Source organism: Camelus bactrianus, unplaced genomic scaffold (assembly GCF_048773025.1).
Source record: "Camelus bactrianus isolate YW-2024 breed Bactrian camel unplaced genomic scaffold, ASM4877302v1 HiC_scaffold_34, whole genome shotgun sequence".
NCBI lineage: Eukaryota > Metazoa > Chordata > Mammalia > Artiodactyla > Camelidae > Camelus > Camelus bactrianus.
This window is the reverse complement of record NW_027413949.1, coordinates 4,824,867-4,849,699: the sequence shown is the minus strand read 5'-3', so window position 1 is coordinate 4,849,699 and position 24,833 is coordinate 4,824,867.

Here is a 24,833-nt window from a genome sequence, read left to right as displayed (position 1 = left end):
TTCCAAACGCCAGTTTTGAAAATGAGACAGATTTAACGGCAAAAATTTCTTGGAGCGAATTCTACCCAAGAGACATATATTTTACATAGTTTCACTCACCGTGATATCCTGTGTTCCGAACACGCTTCACATATCTCGGATTTGACAAGTATTCACTACAGAGATGTTAGCATGTGGATTACCGAACTTTCATCCACCATACAAGGCACATTTACACCTAGAAACATTAACTCTGAGTTCGCAGCTTTTTCCTAATAGCAGTTTCAAAAATCAGGAAGTTTTCAAAGGAAAAAACTGTTGGGACGTGTTCTACCCAATAGAAATGTAAATTACATTGATTCTCCCGCTGTGAAATTACATGATTCGAACACGCTACATGCAGAAAAGTTTCGACAAAAATACACTGCAGTGTTGTTGGCATGTGGATTACAGTACTTTCATCACAGTAGTAGGCATATTGATGCTTAGTAGCTTTTTCTCTGATTTCACAGAGCTTTCAAAACACCAGTTTCGAAAATGAGGCAGATTACACGGCAAAAACCTCTTGGAGCAGGTTCTAACTAATAGACATGTAATTTACGTGGATTCGCTCTCTGTGAAATTCCGTGATCCGAAAACAATTCATGCATCTCGGATGCGACAAATATTCACTGCAGAGTTGTTAGCAAGTGGATTACAGCACTTTCATCCACCATACAAGGCTTAATGACACTTTGAAGAATTTTCTCAGATTTCACAATTTAGTTTTAATGCCAGTTTTAAAAATGAGGCAGATTTGGCAGAAAAATGCTCTTGGAGCCAGTTCTAAACAAAAGATATGTAATTTACCTAGTTTCACTCACCGTGACATTCTGTGTTCTGAACACGTTACATGCACCACGGATTCAACAAACATTCTTTAATGATTTGTGAAAATGTGTATTAACGAACTTTAATCCACATTACAGTGCATTTTTATACATAGAAATTTTATTCTGATTTAGTAGTTTTCTCCTAATGTGAGTCTCTAAAATCATGCAGTTTCCACAGGAAAATCCTCTTGGAGCGAGTTCTACCCAATAGACATGCAATTTACATAGAACCCGTCATCGTGAAATTCCGTGTTCCGATAAAGCTACATGCATCACGGATTTGACAAATATTCACTACAGAGTTGTTAGCATAAATATTACTGAACTTTCATCCACCATAAAGGCCATGTTGACACTTTGAAACATTTTCTCATATTTCAAAAGTTTTTCCTTATGCCAGTTTTGAAAAGGAGGCAGATTCGCAGAAACCTTCTCGTAGAACAAGTATTTCCCAATAGAAATGTAATTTACAAAGTTTCATTCACAGTGACATTCCATTTTCAGAACACGCTACATGCATCAAGGTTACAACAAACTTTCTCGAATGAGTTGTGAACATGTAGATTACAGAACTTTCATCCACCATAAATGGCATATATACACCTAGAAACATTAACTCTGAATTTGCAGCTTCTACTAATGCCAGGTTCGAAAATCAGGCCGTTTTCTCAGGAAAAAATTTTTGGAGCGAATTCGAAAGAATAGGCGTGTAATTTGCATAGAATCCATCGCCGGCATTTTCCGTTAAACCATCAGGCTACATGCATAATGCTTTCTACAAATATTCACCACAGATTTGTTTGCATGTGTTTTTACGATCTTGCATCACAATACAAGACATATTGACACTCTGAAGCATTTTCACTGATTTAGCAGATATTTTCAAAAGCCAGTTTCAAAAATGAGGCAGATTTCCCAGAAAAATCTCTTCAAGCGAATCCTACCCAAAAGACATGTATTTTACTTAGATTCGCTCAAGGTGATATTCTGTGTTCCGAACAAGCTTCACGTATCTCGGATTCGACAAATATTCACTACAGAGTTGTTAGCATGCGAATTTCCGAACTTTCATCCACCATACATGGCAGATGTACACCGAGAATATAGTAATCTGAGTTCGCAGGGTTTTCCTAACGTCAGTTTCAAAAATCAGGCCTATTTCTCAGGAAAAATCTCTTGGAGTGATTTCCAACCAAGAGAATTGTAATTTACATAAATTCCCTGGCCGTGAAATTCCGTGTTCTGAACATGCTACATTCATAAAGATTCGACAAATATTCACTACAAATTTGTTAGCATGTGGATTACCGAACTTTCATCACAATACATTGAATAATGATCCTTAGAATTATTTTCTCAGATTTTGCAGCATTCCCCAAACACCAGTTTCAATAATGACGAACTTTTCGCAGAAATACACTCTCGGAGCGAGTTCTACCCAATAGACTAGTAATTGAGATTGTTTCAATCACCGTGAAATTCCAAGTTCTGAACACGGTACATGCACCACGGATTAAAAAAAGATTGTTTAATATGTTGTGGAAATGTGGATTACCGAACTTTCTTGCAAAATAAAGGCACATTTACACCTACAAATATTTACTCTCATTTTGCAGCTTTTTCCAATCTTCAGACTCGATAATCATGCAATTTTTGCAGAAAAATTCTCTTCTAGCTCGTTCTACTCAATACAATTGTAATTTACATAGTTTCATTAGCGTGAAATTCCGTTTCCCAAAAGCGCTACATGAATCACGGTTTAAAAAATAATTCCTACACTGTTATTAACATGTGGATTACCGGACTTTCATTCACCATTCAAGGCATATTGACACTTAGAAGCATTTTCTCAAATTTCACAGGGTTCTCCTAATGGCAGTTTTCCAAATGAGGCACATTTCGCAGAAAATTCTCTTCAAGCGAGTTCTACCCAATAGACATGTAACTTACATTGTTTCCTTCATTATGACATCGCGTATTCCGAACACGTTACATGCATCACGAGTTCGACAAACATTCTTTAATGAGTGTGAGCATGTGGATTACCGAACTTTCATCCACCATACAAGGCATATTTACACCTAGAAGAAGTTATTCTGATTTCGCAAGTTTTTCCTAACATCCAGCTTTGAAAATCTTGAAATTTTCACAGAAACATTCAACTCAAGCGAGTTCTATCCAGTAGAATTGTTATTTTCAGAGGTTCACTCACCGAGACATTCCGTGTTCCGAAAACGTTACATTCATCACGGCTTCTACAAACATTATTTAATGACCGCGAGCATGTGGATTACCGATTTTTCAACCACAATACAAGGCATATTTACAGCTTGAAACATTTACTTATATTTCACAGGTTTTCCTAACGTCCGTTACCAAAATCAGGCAGTTTTCGCAGAAAAATTCTCTTGGTGCATGTTCTATTCAATAGATATCTTATTTTCATAGATACCGTCACCGTAACATTCCGTGTTCCGAAAACGGTACATGCCCCACGGATTCAACAAATATTTACTGCTGAGCTCTTAGCATGTGAATTACACATCTTTAATAACCCATTGAAGACATATTGTCACCTTAAAGCATTTACTCAGATTTTGCAGCATTTTCAAAACACCAGTTTCCAAACTGAGGCAGATTTTTCAGGAAAATGCTCCTGGAGCGTGTTCTAACCAATAGATATGTAATTTACATAGTTTCCCGCACCGTGACAGTCCGTGTTCCGAACACGGTACATACATCACGGATTTGACAAACATTTTTAATGAGTTGTGTGCATGTGTATTACAGAACTTTCATCCACCATACAAGGCATATTTACACCTAGAAACTTTAACTCTGTTTTCGCAGCTTTTTTCTAATAGCAGTTTCAAAAATCAGGCAGTTTTCAAAGGAAAAAACTGTTGGAGCGTGTTCTACCCATTAGAAATGTAAATTACATAGATTCTCACGCTGTGAAATTATGTGTTTGGAACATGCTACATGCAGAAATATTTCGACAAAAATACACTACAGTGTTGTTTGCATGTGGATGACAGGACTTTCATCACAGTAGTAGGCATATTGATACTTAGAAGCATTTTCTGTGATTTCACAGAGCTTTCGAAACGCCAGTTTCGAAAATGAGGGAGATTTCACGGCAAAAATATCTTGGAGCTGGTTCTAACCAATAGACATGTAATTTACATGGATTCGCTCACCGTGAAATTCCGTGTTCCGAACAGGCTACATGCATCTTGGATGCGACAAATATTCACTACAGAGTTGTTAGCAAGAGGATTACTGCACTTTCATCCACCATATAATGCTTACTCACACTTTGAAGAATTTTCTCAGATTTCACAGTTTAATTTTAATGCCAGTTTTGAAAATGAGGCAGATTTGGCAGAAAAAAGCTCTTGGAGCCAGTTCTAAACAAAAGATAAGTAACTTACATAGTTTCAATCACCGTGACATTCCGTGTTCTGAACACGTTACATGCACCACGGATTCAACAAACATTCTTTAATGATTTGTGAACGTGTATTAACAAACTTTAATTCACATTACAGTGCATATTTATACATAGAAATTTTATTCTGATTTAGTAGATTTCTCCTAATGTCAGTCTCTAAAATCATGCAGTTTCCACAAAAAAATCCCCTTGGAGCGAGTTCTACCCAATAGACATGCAATGTACATAGAACCCGTCATCGTGAAATTCCGTGTTCCGATAAAGCTACATGCATCACGGATTTGACAAAAATTCACTACAGAGTTGTTAGCATAAAGATTACCGAACTTTCATCCACCATAAAGGCCATGTTGACACTTTGAAGCATTTTCTCACATTTCGAAAGTTTTTCCTAATGCCAGTTTTGAAAAGGAGGCAGATTCGCAGAAACCTTCTCGTAGAACAAGTATTTCCCAATAGAAAACAATTTACATAGTTTCACTCACATTGACATTCCATTTTCCGTACACGATACATGAATCAAGGTTCAAACAAACTTTCTCGAATGAGTTGTGAACATGTAGATTACAGAACTTTCATCCACCATAAATGGCATATATACACCTAGAAATATTAACTCTGAATTTGCAGCTTTTTACTAATGCCAGGGTCGAAAATCAGGCCATTTGCACAGGAAAAAATTTTTGGAGCGAATTCTAACGAATAGGCGTGTAATTTGCATAGATTCCATCGCCGGAACTTTCCTTGAAACTATCAGGCTACATGCATAATACTTTCTACAAATATTCACCACAGATTTGTTTGCATGTGTTTTTACGATCTTGCATCACAATACAAGGCATATTGACACTCTGAAGCATTTTCACTGATTTTGCAGATATTTTCAAAAGCCAGTTTCAAAAATGAGGCAGATTTCCCAGAAAAATCTCTTCAAGCGAATCCTACCCAAAAGACATGTATTTTACTTAGATTCGCTCAAGGTGATATTCTGTGTTCCGAACAAGCTTCACGTATCTCGGATTCGACAAATATTCACTACAGAGTTGTTAGCATGCGGATTTCCGAACTTTCATCCACCATACATGGCAGATGTACACCGAGAATATAGTAATCTGAGTTCGCAGGGTTTTCCTAACGTCAGTTTCAAAAATCAGGCCTATTTCTCAGGAAAAATCTCTTGGAGTGATTTCTAACCAAGAGAATTACATTTTACATAAATTCCCTGGCCGTGAAATTCCGTGTTCTGAACATGCTACATTCATAAAGATTCGACAAATATTCACTACAAATTTGTTAGCATGTGGATTACCGAACTTTCATCACAATACATTGAATATTGATCCTTAGAATTATTTTCTCAGATTTTGCAGCATTCCCCAAACACCAGTTTCAAAAATGACGAACTTTTCGCAGAAATACACTCTCGGAGCGAGTTCTACCCAATAGACTAGTAATTGAGATTGTTTCAATCACCGTGAAATTCCAAGTTCTGAACACGGTACATGCACCACGGATTAAAAAAAGATTCTTTAATATGTTGTGAAAATGTGGATTACCGAACTTTCTTGCAAAATAAAGGCACATTTACAACTACAAATATTTACTCTCATTTTGCAGCTTTTTCCAATCTTCAGACTCGATAATCATGCAATTTTTGCAGAAAAATTCTCTTCTAGCTCGTTCTACTCAATACAATTGTAATTTACATAGCTTCATTAGCGTGAAATTCCGTTTTCCAAAAGCGCTACATGAATCACGGTTTAAAAAATAATTACTACACTGTTATTAACATGTGGATTACCGGAATTTCATTCACCATTCAAGGCATATTGACACTTAGAAGCATTTTCTCAGATTTCACAGGGTTCTCCTAATGGCAGTTTTCAAAATGAGGCACATTTCGCAGAAAATTCTCTTCAAGCGGGTTCTACCCAATAGACATGTAACTTACATTGTTTCCTTCACTATGACATCCCGTATTCCGAACACATTACATGCATCACGAGTTCGACAAACATTCTTTAATGAGTGTGAGCATGTGGATTACCGAACTTTCATCCACCATACAAGGCATATTTACACCTAGAAGAAGTTATTCTGATTTCGCAACTTTTTCCTAACATCCAGATATAAAAATCTTGAAATTTTTGCAGAAACATTCAATTCAAGCGAGTTCTATCCAGTAGAAGTGTTATTTTCAGAGGTTCACTCACCGAGACATTCCGTGTTCCGAAAACGTTACATTCATCACGGCTTCGACAAACATTATTTAATGACCGTGAGCATGAGGATTACCGATTTTTCAACCACTATACAAGGCATATTTACACCTAGAAACATTTACTTAGATTTCACAGGTTTTCCTAACGTCAGTTACGAAAATCAGGCAGTTTTCGCAGAAAAAATTCTCTTGGTGCATGTTCTATCCAATAGACATCTCATTTTCATAGATACAGTCACCGTAACATTCCGTGTTCCGAAAACGGTACATGCACCACGGATTCAACAAATATTCACTGCTGAGATCTTAGCATGTGTATTACACATTTTTAATAACCCATTGAAGACATATTGTCACCTTAAAGCTTTTACTCAGATTTTGCAGCATTTTCAAAACACCAGTTTCCAAACTGAGGCAGATTTTTCAGTAAAATGCTCCTGGAGCGTGTTCTAACCAATAGATATGTAATTTACATAGTTTCCCTCACCGTGACAGTTCGTGTTCTGAACACGGTACATACATCACGGATTTGACAAAAATTTTATTGAGTTGTGTGCATGTGTATTACAGAACTTTCATCCACCATACAAGGCATATTTACACCTAGAAACTTTAACTCTGAGTTCGCAGCTATTTTCTAATAGCAGTTTCAAAAATCAGGCAGTTTTCAAAGGAAAAAACTGTTGGAGCGTGTTCTACCGAATAGAAATGTAAATTACATAGATTCTCCCGCTGTGAAATTACGTGTTTCGAACACGCTACATGCAGAAAAGTTTCGACAAAAATACACTACAGTGTTGTTTGCATGTGGATGACAGGACTTTCATCACAGTAGTAGGCATATTGATGCTTAGAAGCTTTTTCTCTGATTTCACAGAGCTTTCGAAACGCCAGTTTCGAAAATGAGGGAGATTTCACGGCAAAAACATCTTGGAGCTGGTTCTAACCAATAGACATGTAACTTACATGGATTCGCTCACCGTTAAATTCCGTGTTCCGAACAGGCTACATGCATCTCGGATGCGACAAATATTCACTACAGAGTTGTTAGCAAGTGGATTACTGCACTTTCATTCACCATATAATGCTTACTCACACTTTGAAGAATTTTCTCAGATTTCACAGTTTAGTTTTAATGTCAGTTTTGAAAATGAGGCAGATTTGGCAGAAAAATGCTCTTGGAGCCAGTTCTAAACAAACGATATGTAACTTACCTAGTTTCAATCACCGTGACATTACGTGTTCTGAACACGTTACATGCACCACGGATTCAACAAACATTCTTTAATGATTTGTGAACATGTGTATTAACGAACTTTAATTCACCTTACAGTGCATATTTATACATAGAAATTTTATTCTGATTTAGTAGTTTTCTCCTAATGTCAGTCTCTAAATTCATGCAGTTTCCAAAGAAAAATCCTCTTGGAGCTAGTTCTACCCAATAGACATGCAATTTACATAGAACCAGTCATCGTGAAATTCCGTGTTCCGATAAAGCTACATGCATCACGGATTTGACAAATATTCACTACAGAGTTGTTAGCATAAAGATTACCGAACTTTCATCCACCATAAAATCCATGTTGACACTTTGAAGCATTTTCTCATATTTCAAAAATTTTTTCTAATGCCAGTTTTGAAAAGGAGGCAGATTCGCAGAAACCTTCTCGTAGAACAAGTATTTCCCAATAGAAAAGTAATTTACATAGTTTCCCTCACAGTGACATTCCATTTTCTGAACACGCTACATGCATCAAGGTTACAACAAACTTTCTCGAATGAGTTGTGCACATGTAGATTACAGAACTTTCATCCACCATAAATGGCATATATACACCTAGAAATATTAACTCTGAATTTGCAGCTTTTTACTAATGCCAGGGTCGAAAATCAGGCCGTTTACTCAGGAAAAAATTTTTGGAGCGAATTCTAACGAATAGGCGTGTAATTTGCATAGATTCCATCGCCGGCATTTTCCGTGAAACCATCAGGCTACATGCATAATGCTTTCTACAAATATTCACAACAGATTTGTTTGCATGTGTTTTTACGATCTTGCATCACAATACAAGGCATATTGACACTCTGAAGCATTTTCACTGATTTTGCAGATATTTTCAAAAGCCAGTTTCAAAAATGAGGCAGATTTCCCAGAAAAATCTCTTCAAGCGAATCCTACCCAAAAGACATGTATTTTACTTAGATTCGCTCAAGGTGATATTCTGTGTTCCGAACAAGCTTCACGTATCTCGGATTCGACAAATATTCACTACAGAGTTGTTAGCATGCGGATTTCCGAACTTTCATCCACCATACATGGCAGATGTACACCGAGAATATAGTAATCTGAGTTCGCAGGGTTTTCCTAACGTCAGTTTCAAAAATCAGGCCTATTTCTCAGGAAAAATCTCTTGGAGTGATTTCTAACCAAGAGAATTACATTTTACATAAATTCCCTGGCCGTGAAATTCCGTGTTCTGAACATGCTACATTCATAAAGATTCGACAAATATTCACTACAAATTTGTTAGCATGTGGATTACCGAACTTTCATCACAATACATTGAATATTGATCCTTAGAATTATTTTCTCAGATTTTGCAGCATTCCCCAAACACCAGTTTCAAAAATGACGAACTTTTCGCAGAAATACACTCTCGGAGCGAGTTCTACCCAATAGACTAGTAATTGAGATTGTTTCAATCACCGTGAAATTCCAAGTTCTGAACACGGTACATGCACCACGGATTAGAAAAAAATACTTTAATATGTTGCGAAAATGTGGATTACCGAAATTTCTTGCAACATAAGGGCACATTTATACCTACAAATATTTACTCTCATTTTGCAGCTTTTTCCAATCTTCAGACTCGATAATCATGCAATTTTTGCAGAAAAATTCTCTTCTAGCTCGTTCTACTCAATACAATTGTAATTTACATAGTTTCATTAGCGTGAAATTCCGTTTTCCAAAAGCGCTACATGAATCACGGTTTAAAAAATAATTACTACACTGTTATTAACATGTGGATTACCGGAATTTCATTCACCATTCAAGGCATATTGACACTTAGAAGCATTTTCTCAGATTTCACAGGGTTCTCCTAATGGCAGTTTTCAAAATGAGGCACATTTCGCAGAAAATTCTCTTCAAGCGGGTTCTACCCAATAGACATGTAACTTACATTGTTTCCTTCACTATGACATCCCGTATTCCGAACACATTACATGCATCACGAGTTCGACAAACATTCTTTAATGAGTGTGAGCATGTGGATTACCGAACTTTCATCCACCATACAAGGCATATTTACACCTAGAAGAAGTTATTCTGATTTCGCAACTTTTTCCTTACATCCAGATATAAAAATCTTGAAATTTTTGCAGAAACATTCAATTCAAGCGAGTTCTATCCAGTAGAAGTGTTATTTTCAGAGGTTCACTCACCGAGACATTCCGTGTTCCGAAAACGTTACATTCATCACGGCTTCGACAAACATTATTTAATGACCGTGAGCATGAGGATTACCGATTTTTCAACCACTATACAAGGCATATTTACACCTAGAAACATTTACTTAGATTTCACAGGTTTTCCTAACGTCAGTTACGAAAATCAGGCAGTTTTCGCAGAAAAAATTCTCTTGGTGCATGTTCTATCCAATAGACATCTCATTTTCATAGATACAGTCACCGTAACATTCCGTGTTCCGAAAACGGTACATGCACCACGGATTCAACAAATATTCACTGCTGAGATCTTAGCATGTGTATTACACATTTTTAATAACCCATTGAAGACATATTGTCACCTTAAAGCATTTACTGAGATTTTGCAGCATTTTCAAAACACCAGTTTCCAAACTGAGGCAGATTTTTCAGTAAAATGCTCCTGGAGCGTGTTCTAACCAATAGATATGTAATTTACATAGTTTCCCTCACCGTGACAGTTCGTGTTCTGAACACGGTACATACATCACGGATTTGACAAAAATTTTATTGAGTTGTGTGCATGTGTATTACAGAACTTTCATCCACCATACAAGGCATATTTACACCTAGAAACTTTAACTCTGAGTTCGCAGCTATTTTCTAATAGCAGTTTCAAAAATCAGGCAGTTTTCAAAGGAAAAAACTGTTGGAGCGTGTTCTACCAAATAGAAATGTAAATTTCATAGATTCTCCCGCTGTGAAATTACGTGTTTCGAACACGCTACATGCAGAAAAGTTTCGACAAAAATACACTACAGTGTTGTTTGCATGTGGATGACAGGACTTTCATCACAGTAGTAGGCATATTGATGCTTAGAAGCTTTTTCTCTGATTTCACAGAGCTTTCGAAACGCCAGTTTCGAAAATGAGGGAGATTTCACGGCAAAAACATCTTGGAGCTGGTTCTAACCAATAGACATGTAATTTACATGGATTCGCTCACCGTTAAATTCCGTGTTCCGAACAGGCTACATGCATCTCGGATGCGACAAATATTCACTACAGAGTTGTTAGCAAGTGGATTACTGCACTTTCATTCACCATATAATGCTTACTCACACTTTGAAGAATTTTCTCAGATTTCACAGTTTAGTTTTAATGTCAGTTTTGAAAATGAGGCAGATTTGGCAGAAAAATGCTCTTGGAGCCAGTTCTAAACAAAAGATATGTAACTTACATAGTTTCAATCACCGTGACATTCCGTGTTCTGAACATGTTACATGCACCCCAGTTTCAACAAACATTCTTTAATGATTTGTGAACGTGTATTAACAAACTTTAATTCACATTACAGTGCATATTTATACATAGAAATTTTATTCTGATTTAGTAGATTTCTCCTAATGTCAGTCTCTAAAATCATGCAGTTTCCACAGAAAAATCCTCTTGGAGCGAGTTCTACCCAATAGACATGCAATTTACATAGAACCCGTCATTGTGAAATTCCGTGTTCCGATAAAGCTACATGCATCACGGATTTGACAAAAATTCACTACAGAGTTGTTAGCATAAAGTTTACAGAACTTTCATCCACCATAAAAGCCATGTTGACACTTTGAAGCATTTTCTCATATTTCAAAAGTTTTTCCTAATGCCAGTTTTGAAAAGGAGGCAGATTCGCAGAAACCTTCTCGTAGAACAAGTATTTCCCAATAGAAAACAATTTACATAGTTTCACTCACAGTTACATTCCATTTTCCGTACACGCTACATGAATCAAGGTCAAAACAAACTTTCTCGAATGAGTTGTGAACATGTAGATTACAGAACTTTCATCCACCATAAATGGCACATATACACCTAGAAATATTAACTCTGAATTTGCAGCTTTTTACTAATGCCAGGGTCGAAAATCAGGCCATTTGCACAGGAAAAAATTTTTGGAGCGAATTCTAACGAATAGGCGTGTAATTTGCATAGATTCCATCGCCGGAACTTTCCGTGATACTATCAGGCTACATGCATAATGCTTTCTAAAGATATTCACCACAGATTTGTTTGCATGTGTTTTTACGATCTTGCATCACAATACAAGGCATATTGACACTCTGAAGCATTTTCACTGATTTTGCAGATATTTTCAAAAGCCAGTTTCAAAAATGAGGCAGATTTCCCAGAAAAATCTCTTCAAGCGAATCCTACCCAAAAGACATGTATTTTACTTAGATTCGCTCAAGGTGATATTCTGTGTTCCGAACAAGCTTCACGTATCTCGGATTCGACAAATATTCACTACAGAGTAGTTAGCATGTGGATTTCCGAACTTTCATCCACCATACATGGCAGATGTACACCGAGAATATAGTAATCTGAGTTCGCAGTGTTTTCCTAACGTCAGTTTCAAAAATCAGGCCTATTTCTCAGGAAAAATCTCTTGGAGTGATTTCTAACCAAGAGAATTACATTTTACATAAATTCCCTGGCCGTGAAATTCCGTGTTCTGAACATGCTACATTCATAAAGATTCGACAAATATTCACTACAAATTTGTTAGCATGTGGATTACCGAACTTTCATCACAATACATTGAATATTGATCCTTAGAATTATTTTCTCAGATTTTGCAGCATTCCCCAAACACCAGTTTCAAAAATGACGAACTTTTCGCAGAAATACACTCTCGGAGCGAGTTCTACCCAATAGACTAGTAATTGAGATTGTTTCAATCACCGTGAAATTCCAAGTTCTGAACACGGTACATGCACCACGGATTAGAAAAAAATACTTTAATATGTTGCGAAAATGTGGATTACCGAAATTTCTTGCAACATAAGGGCACATTTATACCTACAAATATTTACTCTCATTTTGCAGCTTTTTCCAATCTTCAGACTCGATAATCATGCAATTTTTGCAGAAAAATTCTCTTCTAGCTCGTTCTACTCAATACAATTGTAATTTACATAGTTTCATTAGCGTGAAATTCCGTTTTCCAAAAGCGCTACATGAATCACGGTTTAAAAAATAATTACTACACTGTTATTAACATGTGGATTACCGGAATTTCATTCACCATTCAAGGCATATTGACACTTAGAAGCATTTTCTCAGATTTCACAGGGTTCTCCTAATGGCAGTTTTCAAAATGAGGCACATTTCGCAGAAAATTCTCTTCAAGCGGGTTCTACCCAATAGACATGTAACTTACATTGTTTCCTTCACTATGACATCCCGTATTCCGAACACATTACATGCATCACGAGTTCGACAAACATTCTTTAATGAGTGTGAGCATGTGGATTACCGAACTTTCATCCACCATACAAGGCATATTTACACCTAGAAGAAGTTATTCTGATTTCGCAACTTTTTCCTTACATCCAGATATAAAAATCTTGAAATTTTTGCAGAAACATTCAATTCAAGCGAGTTCTATCCAGTAGAAGTGTTATTTTCAGAGGTTCACTCACCGAGACATTCCGTGTTCCGAAAACGTTACATTCATCACGGCTTCGACAAACATTATTTAATGACCGTGAGCATGAGGATTACCGATTTTTCAACCACTATACAAGGCATATTTACACCTAGAAACATTTACTTAGATTTCACAGGTTTTCCTAACGTCAGTTACGAAAATCAGGCAGTTTTCACAGAAAAATTCTCTTGGTGCATGTTCTATCCAATAGACATCTCATTTTCATAGATACAGTCACCGTAACATTCCGTGTTCCGAAAACGGTACATGCACCACGGATTCAACAAATATTCACTGCTGAGATCTTAGCATGTGTATTACACATTTTTAATAACCCATTGAAGACATATTGTCACCTTAAAGCATTTACTGAGATTTTGCAGCATTTTCAAAACACCAGTTTCCAAACTGAGGCAGATTTTTCAGTAAAATGCTCCTGGAGCGTGTTCTAACCAATAGATATGTAATTTACATAGTTTCCCTCACCGTGACAGTTCGTGTTCTGAACACGGTACATACATCACGGATTTGACAAAAATTTTATTGAGTTGTGTGCATGTGTATTACAGAACTTTCATCCACCATACAAGGCATATTTACACCTAGAAACTTTAACTCTGAGTTCGCAGCTATTTTCTAATAGCAGTTTCAAAAATCAGGCAGTTTTCAAAGGAAAAAACTTTTGGAGCGTGTTCTACCAAATAGAAATGTAAATTACATAGATTCTCCCGCTGTGAAATTACGTGTTTCGAACACGCTACATGCAGAAAAGTTTCGACAAAAATACACTACAGTGTTGTTTGCATGTGGATGACAGGACTTTCATCACAGTAGTAGGCATATTGATGCTTAGAAGCTTTTTCTCTGATTTCACAGAGATTTCGAAACGCCAGTTTCGAAAATGAGGGAGATTTCACGGCAAAAACATCTTGGAGCTGGTTCTAACCAATAGACATGTAATTTACATGGATTCGCTCACCGTTAAATTCCGTGTTCCGAACAGGCTACATGCATCTCTTATGCGACAAATGTTCACTACAGAGTTGTTAGCAAGTAGATTACTGCACTTTCATTCACCATATAATGCTTACTCACACTTTGAAGAATTTTCTCAGATTTCACAGTTTAGTTTTAATGTCAGTTTTGAAAATGAGGCAGATTTGGCAGAAAAATGCTCTTGGAGCCAGTTCTAAACAAACGATATGTAACTTACCTAGTTTCAATCACCGTGACATTACGTGTTCTGAACACGTTACATGCACCACGGATTCAACAAACATTCTTTAATGATTTGTGAACATGTGTATTAACGAACTTTAATTCACCTTACAGTGCATATTTATACATAGAAATTTTATTCTGATTTAGTAGTTTTCTCCTAATGTCAGTCTCTAAATTCATGCAGTTTCCAAAGAAAAATCCTCTTGGAGCGAGTTCTACCCAATAGACATGCAATTTACATAGAACCCGTCATCGTGAAATTCCGTGTTCCGATAAAGCTACATGCATCACGGATTTGACAAATATTCACTACAGAGTTATTAGCATAAAGATTACCGAACTTTCATCCACCATAAAATCCATGTTGACACTTTGAAGCATTTTCTCATATTTCAAAAATTTTTTCTAATGCCAGTTTTGAAAAGGAGGCAGATTCGCAGAAACCTTCTCGTAGAACAAGTATTTCCCAATAGAAAAGTAATTTACATAGTTTCCCTCACAGTGACATTCCATTTTCTGAACACGCTACATGCATCAAGGTTACAACAAACTTTCTCGAATGAGTTGTGAACATGTAGATTACAGAACTTTCATCCACCATAAATGGCATATATACACCTAGAAATATTAACTCTGAATTTGCAGCTTTTTACTAATGCCAGGGTCGAAAATCAGGCCGTTTTCTCAGGAAAAAATTTTTGGAGCGAATTCGAACGAATAGGCGTGTAATTTGCATAGATTCCATCGCCGGCATTTTCCGTGAAACCATCAGGCTACATGCATAATGCTTTCTACAAATATTCACAACAGATTTGTTTGCATGTGTTTTTACGATCTTTCATCACAATACAAGGCATATTGACACTCTGAAGCATTTTCACTAATTTTGCAGATATTTTCAAAAGCCAGTTTCAAAAATGAGGCAGATTTCCCAGAAAAATCTCTTCAAGCGAATCCTACCCAAGAGACATGTATTTTATTTAGATTCGCTCAAGGTGATATTCTGTGTTCCGAACAAGCTTCACGTATCTCGGATTCGACAAATATTCACTACAGAGTTGTTAGCATGCGGATTTCCGAGCTTTCATCCACCATACATGGCAGATGTACACCGAGAATATAGTAATCTGAGTTCGCAGGGTTTTCCTAACGTCAGTTTCAAAAATCAGGCCTATTTCTCAGGAAAAATCTCTTGGAGTGATTTCTAACCAAGAGAATTACATTTTACATAAATTCCCTGGCCGTGAAATTCCGTGTTCTGAACATGCTACATTCATAAAGATTCGACAAATATTCACTACAAATTTGTTAGCATGTGGATTACCGAACTTTCATCACAATACATTGAATATTGATCCTTAGAATTATTTTCTCAGATTTTGCAGCATTCCCCAAACACCAGTTTCAAAAATGACGAACTTTTCGCAGAAATACACTCTCGGAGCGAGTTCTACCCAATAGACTAGTAATTGAGATTGTTTCAATCACCGTGAAATTCCACATTCTGAACACGGTACATGCACCACGGATTAGAAAAAGATTCTTTAATATGTTGTGAAAATGTGGAATACCGAACTTTCTTGCAACAAAAAGGGACATTTACGCCTACAAATATTTACTCTCATTTTGCAGCTTTTTCCAATCTTCAGACTCGATAATCATGCAATTTTTGCAGAAAAATTCTCTTCTAGCTCGTTCTACTCAATACAATTGTAATTTACATAGTTTCATTAGCGTGAAATTCCGTTTTCCAAAAGCGCTACATGAATCACGGTTTAAAAAATAATTACTACACTGTTATTAACATGTGGATTACCGGAATTTCATTCACCATTCAAGGCATATTGACACTTAGAAGCATTTTCTCAGATTTCACAGGGTTCTCCTAATGGCAGTTTTCAAAATGAGGCACATTTCGCAGAAAATTCTCTTCAAGCGGGTTCTACCCAATAGACATGTAACTTACATTGTTTCCTTCACTATGACATCCCGTATTCCGAACACATTACATGCATCACGAGTTTGACAAACATTCTTTAATGAGTGTGAGCATGTGGATTACCGAACTTTCATCCACCATACAAGGCATATTTACACCTAGAAGAAGTTATTCTGATTTCGCAACTTTTTCCTTACATCCAGATATAAAAATCTTGAAATTTTTGCAGAAACATTCAATTCAAGCGAGTTCTATCCAGTAGAAGTGTTATTTTCAGAGGTTCACTCACCGAGACATTCCGTGTTCCGAAAACGTTACATTCATCACGGCTTCGACAAACATTATTTAATGACCGTGAGCATGAGGATTACCGATTTTTCAACCACTATACAAGGCATATTTACACCTAGAAACATTTACTTAGATTTCACAGGTTTTCCTAACGTCAGTTACGAAAATCAGGCAGTTTTCGCAGAAAAAATTCTCTTGGTGCATGTTCTATCCAATAGACATCTCATTTTCATAGATACAGTCACCGTAACATTCCGTGTTCCGAAAACGGTACATGCACCACGGATTCAACAAATATTCACTGCTGAGATCTTAGCATGTGTATTACACATTTTTAATAACCCATTGAAGACATATTGTCACCTTAAAGCTTTTACTCAGATTTTGCAGCATTTTCAAAACACCAGTTTCCAAACTGAGGCAGATTTTTCAGTAAAATGCTCCTGGAGCGTGTTCTAACCAATAGATATGTAATTTACATAGTTTCCCTCACCGTGACAGTTCGTGTTCTGAACACGGTACATACATCACGGATTTGACAAAAATTTTATTGAGTTGTGTGCATGTGTATTACAGAACTTTCATCCACCATACAAGGCATATTTACACCTAGAAACTTTAACTCTGAGTTCGCAGCTATTTTCTAATAGCAGTTTCAAAAATCAGGCAGTTTTCAAAGGAAAAAACTGTTGGAGCGTGTTCTACCAAATAGAAATGTATATTACATAGATTCTCCCGCTGTGAAATTACGTGTTTCGAACACGCTACATGCAGAAAAGTTTCGACAAAAATACACTACAGTGTTGTTTGCATGTGGATGACAGGACTTTCATCACAGTAGTAGGCATATTGATGCTTAGAAGCTTTTTCTCTGATTTCACAGAGCTTTCGAAACGCCAGTTTCGAAAATGAGGGAGATTTCACGGCAAAAACATCTTGGAGCTGGTTCTAACCAATAGACATGTAATTTACATGGATTCGCTCACCGTTAAATTCCGTGTTCCGAACAGGCTACATGCATCTCGGATGCAACAAATATTCACTACAGAGTTGTTAGCAAGTGGATTACTGCACTTTCATTCACCATATAATGCTTACTCACACTTTGAAGAATTTTCTCAGATTTCACAGTTTAGTTTTAATGTCAGTTTTGAAAATGAGGCAGATTTGGCAGAAAAATGCTCTTGGAGCCAGTTCTATACAAACGATATGTAACTTACCTAGTTTCAATCACCGTGACATTACGTGTTCTGAACACGTTACATGCACCACGGATTCAAGAAACATTCTTTAATGATTTGTGAACATGTGTATTAACGAACTTTAATTCACCTTACAGTGCATATTTATACATAGAAATTTTATTCTGATTTAGTAGTTTTCTCCTAATGTCAGTCTCTAAATTCATGCAGTTTCCAAAGAAAAATCCTCTTGGAGCGAGTTCTACCCAATAGACATGCAATTTACATAGAACCCGTCATCGTGAAATTCCGTATTCCGATAAAGCTACATGCATCACGGATTTGACAAATATTCACTACAGAGTTGTTAGCATAAAGATTACCGAACTTTCATCCACCATAAAATCCATGTTGACACTTTGAAGCATTTTCTCATATTTCAAAAATTTTTTCTAATGCCAGTTTTGAAAAGGAGGCAGATTCGCAGAAACCTTCTCGTAGAACAAGTATTTCCCAATAGAAAAGTAATTTACATAGTTTCCCTCACAGTGACATTCCATTTTCCGAACACGCTATATGCATCAAGGTTACAACAAACTTTCTCGAATGAGTTGTGTACATGTAGATTACAGAACTTTCATCCACCATAAATGGCATATATACACCTAGAAATATTAACTCTGAATTTGCAGCTTTTTACTAATGCCAGGGTCGAAAATCAGGCCGTTTTCTCAGGAAAAAATTTTCGGAGCGAATTCGAACGAATAGGCGTGTAATTTGCATAGATTCCATCGCCGGCATTTTCCGTGAAACCATCAGGCTACATGCATAATGCTTTCTACAAATATTCACAACAGATTTGTTTGCATGTGTTTTTACGATCTTTCATCACAATACAAGGCATATTGACACTCTGAAGCATTTTCACTAATTTTGCAGATATTTTCAAAAGCCAGTTTCAAAAATGAGGCAGATTTCCCAGAAAAATCTCTTCAAGCGAATCCTACCCAAGAGACATGTATTTTATTTAGATTCGCTCAAGGTGATATTCTGCGTTCCGAACAAGCTTCACGTATCTCGGATTCGACAAATATTCACTACAGAGTTGTTAGCATGCGGATTTCCGAGCTTTCATCCACCATACATGGCAGATGTACACCGAGAATATAGTAATCTGAGTTCGCAGGGTTTTCCTAACGTCAGTTTCAAAAATCAGGCCTATTTCTCAGGAAAAATCTCTTGGAGTGATTTCTAACCAAGAGAATTACATTTTACATAAATTCCCTGGCCGTGAAATTCCGTGTTCTGAACATGCTACATTCATAAAGATTCGACAAATATTCACTACAAATTTGTTAGCATGTGGATTACCGAACTTTCATCACAATACATTGAATATTGATCCTTAGAATTATTTTCTCAGATTTTGCAGCATTCCCCAAACACCAGTTTCAAAAATGACGAACTTTTCGCAGAAATACACTCTCGGAGCGAGTTCTACCCAATAGACTAGTAATTGAGATTGTTTCAATCACCGTGAAATTCCAAGTTCTGAACACGGTACATGCACCACGGATTAGAAAAAGATTCTTTAATATGTTGTGAAAATGTGGAATACCGAACTTTCTTGCAACAAAAAGGGACATTTACGCCTACAAATATTTACTCTCATTTTGCAGCTTTTTCCAATCTTCAGACTCGATAATCATGCAATTTTTGCAGAAAAATTCTCTTCTAGCTCGTTCTACTCAATACAATTGTAATTTACATAGTTTCATTAGCGTGAAATTCCGTTTTCCAAAAGCGCTACATGAATCACGGTTTAAAAAATAATTACTACACTGTTATTAACATGTGGATTACCGGAATTTCATTCACCATTCAAGGCATATTGACACTTAGAAGCATTTTCTCAGATTTCACAGGGTTCTCCTAATGGCAGTTTTCAAAATGAGGCACATTTTGCAGAAAATTCTCTTCAAGCGGGTTCTACCCAATAGACATGTAACTTACATTGTTTCCTTCACTATGACATCCCGTATTCCGAACACATTACATGCATCACGAGTTTGACAAACATTCTTTAATGAGTGTGAGCATGTGGATTACCGAACTTTCATCCTCCATACAAGGCATATTTACACCTAGAAGAAGTTATTCTGATTTCGCAACTTTTTCCTTACATCCAGATATAAAAATCTTGAAATTTTTGCAGAAACATTCAATTCAAGCGAGTTCTATCCAGTAGAAGTGTTATTTTCAGAGGTTCACTCACCGAGACATTCCGTGTTCCGAAAACGTTACATTCATCACGGCTTCGACAAACATTATTTAATGACCGTGAGCATGAGGATTACCGATTTTTCAACCACTATACAAGGCATATTTACACCTAGAAACATTTACTTAGATTTCACAGGTTTTCCTAACGTCAGTTACGAAAATCAGGCAGTTTTCGCAGAAAAAATTCTCTTGGTGCATGTTCTATCCAATAGATATCTCATTTTCATAGATACAGTCACCGTAACATTCCGTGTTCCGAAAACGGTACATGCACCACGGATTCAACAAATATTCACTGCTGAGATCTTAGCATGTGTATTACACATTTTTAATAACCCATTGAAGACATATTGTCACCTTAAAGCATTTACTCAGATTTTGCAGCATTTTCAAAACACCAGTTTCCAAACTGAGGCAGATTTTTCAGTAAAATGCTCCTGGAGCGTGTTCTAACCAATAGATATGTAATTTACATAGTTTCCCTCACCGTGACAGTTCGTGTTCTGAACACGGTACATACATCACGGATTTGACAAAAATTTTATTGAGTTGTGTGCATGTGTATTACAGAACTTTCATCCACCATACAAGGCATATTTACACCTAGAAACTTTAACTCTGAGTTCGCAGCTATTTTCTAATAGCAGTTTCAAAAATCAGGCAGTTTTCAAAGGAAAAAACTGTTGGAGCGTGTTCTACCAAATAGAAATGTAAATTACATAGATTCTCCCGCTGTGAAATTACGTGTTTCGAACACGCTACATGCAGAAAAGTTTCGACAAAAATACACTACAGTGTTGTTTGCATGTGGATGACAGGACTTTCATCACAGTAGTAGGCATATTGATGCTTAGAAGCTTTTTCTCTGATTTCACAGAGCTTTCGAAACGCCAGTTTCGAAAATGAGGGAGATTTCACGGCAAAAACATCTTGGAGCTGGTTCTAACCAATAGACATGTAATTTACATGGATTCGCTCACCGTTAAATTCCGTGTTCCGAACAGGCTACATGCATCTCGGATGCAACAAATATTCACTACAGAGTTGTTAGCAAGTGGATTACTGCACTTTCATTCACCATATAATGCTTACTCACACTTTGAAGAATTTTCTCAGATTTCACAGTTTAGTTTTAATGTCAGTTTTGAAAATGAGGCAGATTTGGCAGAAAAATGCTCTTGGAGCCAGTTCTATACAAACGATATGTAACTTACCTAGTTTCAATCACCGTGACATTACGTGTTCTGAACACGTTACATGCACCACGGATTCAAGAAACATTCTTTAATGATTTGTGAACATGTGTATTAACGAACTTTAATTCACCTTACAGTGCATATTTATACATAGAAATTTTATTCTGATTTAGTAGTTTTCTCCTAATGTCAGTCTCTAAATTCATGCAGTTTCCAAAGAAAAATCCTCTTGGAGCGAGTTCTACCCAATAGACATGCAATTTACATAGAACCCGTCATCGTGAAATTCCGTATTCCGATAAAGCTACATGCATCACGGATTTGACAAATATTCACTACAGAGTTGTTAGCATAAAGATTACCGAACTTTCATCCACCATAAAATCCATGTTGACACTTTGAAGCATTTTCTCATATTTCAAAAATTTTTTCTAATGCCAGTTTTGAAAAGGAGGCAGATTCGCAGAAACCTTCTCGTAGAACAAGTATTTCCCAATAGAAAAGTAATTTACATAGTTTCCCTCACAGTGACATTCCATTTTCCGAACACGCTATATGCATCAAGGTTACAACAAACTTTCTCGAATGAGTTGTGTACATGTAGATTACAGAACTTTCATCCACCATAAATGGCATATATACACCTAGAAATATTAACTCTGAATTTGCAGCTTTTTACTAATGCCAGGGTCGAAAATCAGGCCGTTTTCTCAGGAAAAAATTTTCGGAGCGAATTCGAACGAATAGGCGTGTAATTTGCATAGATTCCATCGCCGGCATTTTCCGTGAAACCATCAGGCTACATGCATAATGCTTTCTACAAATATTCACAACAGATTTGTTTGCATGTGTTTTTACGATCTTTCATCACAATACAAGGCATATTGACACTCTGAAGCATTTTCACTAATTTTGCAGATATTTTCAAAAGCCAGTTTCAAAAATGAGGCAGATTTCCCAGAAAAATCTCTTCAAGCGAATCCTACCCAAGAGACATGTATTTTATTTAGATTCGCTCAAGGTGATATTCTGCGTTCCGAACAAGCTTCACGTATCTCGGATTCGACAAATATTCACTACAGAGTTGTTAGCATGCGGATTTCCGAGCTTTCATCCACCATACATGGCAGATGTACACCGAGAATATAGTAATCTGAGTTCGCAGGGTTTTCCTAACGTCAGTTTCAAAAATCAGGCCTATTTCTCAGGAAAAATCTCTTGGAGTGATTTCTAACCAAGAGAATTACATTTTACATAAATTCCCTGGCCGTGAAATTCCGTGTTCTGAACATGCTACATTCATAAAGATTCGACAAATATTCACTACAAATTTGTTAGCATGTGGATTACCGAACTTTCATCACAATACATTGAATATTGATCCTTAGAATTATTTTCTCAGATTTTGCAGCATTCCCCAAACACCAGTTTCAAAAATGACGAACTTTTCGCAGAAATACACTCTCGGAGCGAGTTCTACCCAATAGACTAGTAATTGAGATTGTTTCAATCACCGTGAAATTCCAAGTTCTGAACACGGTACATGCACCACGGATTAGAAAAAGATTCTTTAATATGTTGTGAAAATGTGGAATACCGAACTTTCTTGCAACAAAAAGGGACATTTACGCCTACAAATATTTACTCTCATTTTGCAGCTTTTTCAAATCTTCAGACTCGATAATCATGCAATTTTTGCAGAAAAATTCTCTTCTAGCTCGTTCTACTCAATACAATTGTAATTTACATAGTTTCATTAGCGTGAAATTCCGTTTTCCAAAAGCGCTACATGAATCACGGTTTAAAAAATAATTACTACACTGTTATTAACATGTGGATTACCGGAATTTCATTCACCATTCAAGGCATATTGACACTTAGAAGCATTTTCTCAGATTTCTCAGGGTTCTCCTAATGGCAGTTTTCAAAATGAGGCACATTTCGCAGAAAATTCTCTTCAAGCGGGTTCTACCCAATAGACATGTAACTTACATTGTTTCCTTCACTATGACATCCCGTATTCCGAACACATTACATGCATCACGAGTTCGACAAACATTCTTTAATGAGTGTGAGCATGTGGATTACCGAACTTTCATCCTCCATACAAGGCATATTTACACCTAGAAGAAGTTATTCTGATTTCGCAACTTTTTTCTAACATCCAGATATAAAAATCTTGAAATTTTTGCAGAAACATTCAATTCAAGCGAGTTCTATCCAGTAGAATTGTTATTTTCAGAGGTTCACTCACCGAGACATTCCGTGTTCCGAAAACGTTACATTCATCACGGCTTCGACAAACATTATTTAATGACCGTGAGCATGAGGATTACCGATTTTTCAACCACTATACAAGGCATATTTACACCTAGAAACATTTACTTAGATTTCACAGGTTTTCCTAACGTCAGTTACGAAAATCAGGCAGTTTTCGCAGAAAAAATTCTCTTGGTGCATGTTCTATCCAATAGATATCTCATTTTCATAGATACAGTCACCGTAACATTCCGTGTTCCGAAAACGGTACATGCACCACGGATTCAACAAATATTCACTGCTGAGATCTTAGCATGTGTATTACACATTTTTAATAACTCATTGAAGACATATTGTCACCTTAAAGCATTTACTCAGATTTTGCAGCATTTTCAAAACACCAGTTTCCAAACTGAGGCAGATTTTTCAGTAAAATGCTCCTGGAGCGTGTTCTAACCAATAGATATGTAATTTACATAGTTTCCCTCACCGTGACAGTTCGTGTTCTGAACACGGTACATACATCACGGATTTGACAAAAATTTTATTGAGTTGTGTGCATGTGTATTACAGAACTTTCATCCACCATACAAGGCATATTTACACCTAGAAACTTTAACTCTGAGTTCGCAGCTATTTTCTAATAGCAGTTTCAAAAATCAGGCAGTTTTCAAAGGAAAAAACTGTTGGAGCGTGTTCTACCAAATAGAAATGTAAATTACATAGATTCTCCCGCTGTGAAATTACGTGTTTCGAACACGCTACATGCAGAAAAGTTTCGACAAAAATACACTACAGTGTTGTTTGCATGTGGATGACAGGACTTTCATCACAGTAGTAGGCATATTGATGCTTAGAAGCTTTTTCTCTGATTTCACAGAGCTTTCGAAACGCCAGTTTCGAAAATGAGGGAGATTTCACGGCAAAAACATCTTGGAGCTGGTTCTAACCAATAGACATGTAATTTACATGGATTCGCTCACCGTTAAATTCCGTGTTCCGAACAGGCTACATGCATCTCGGA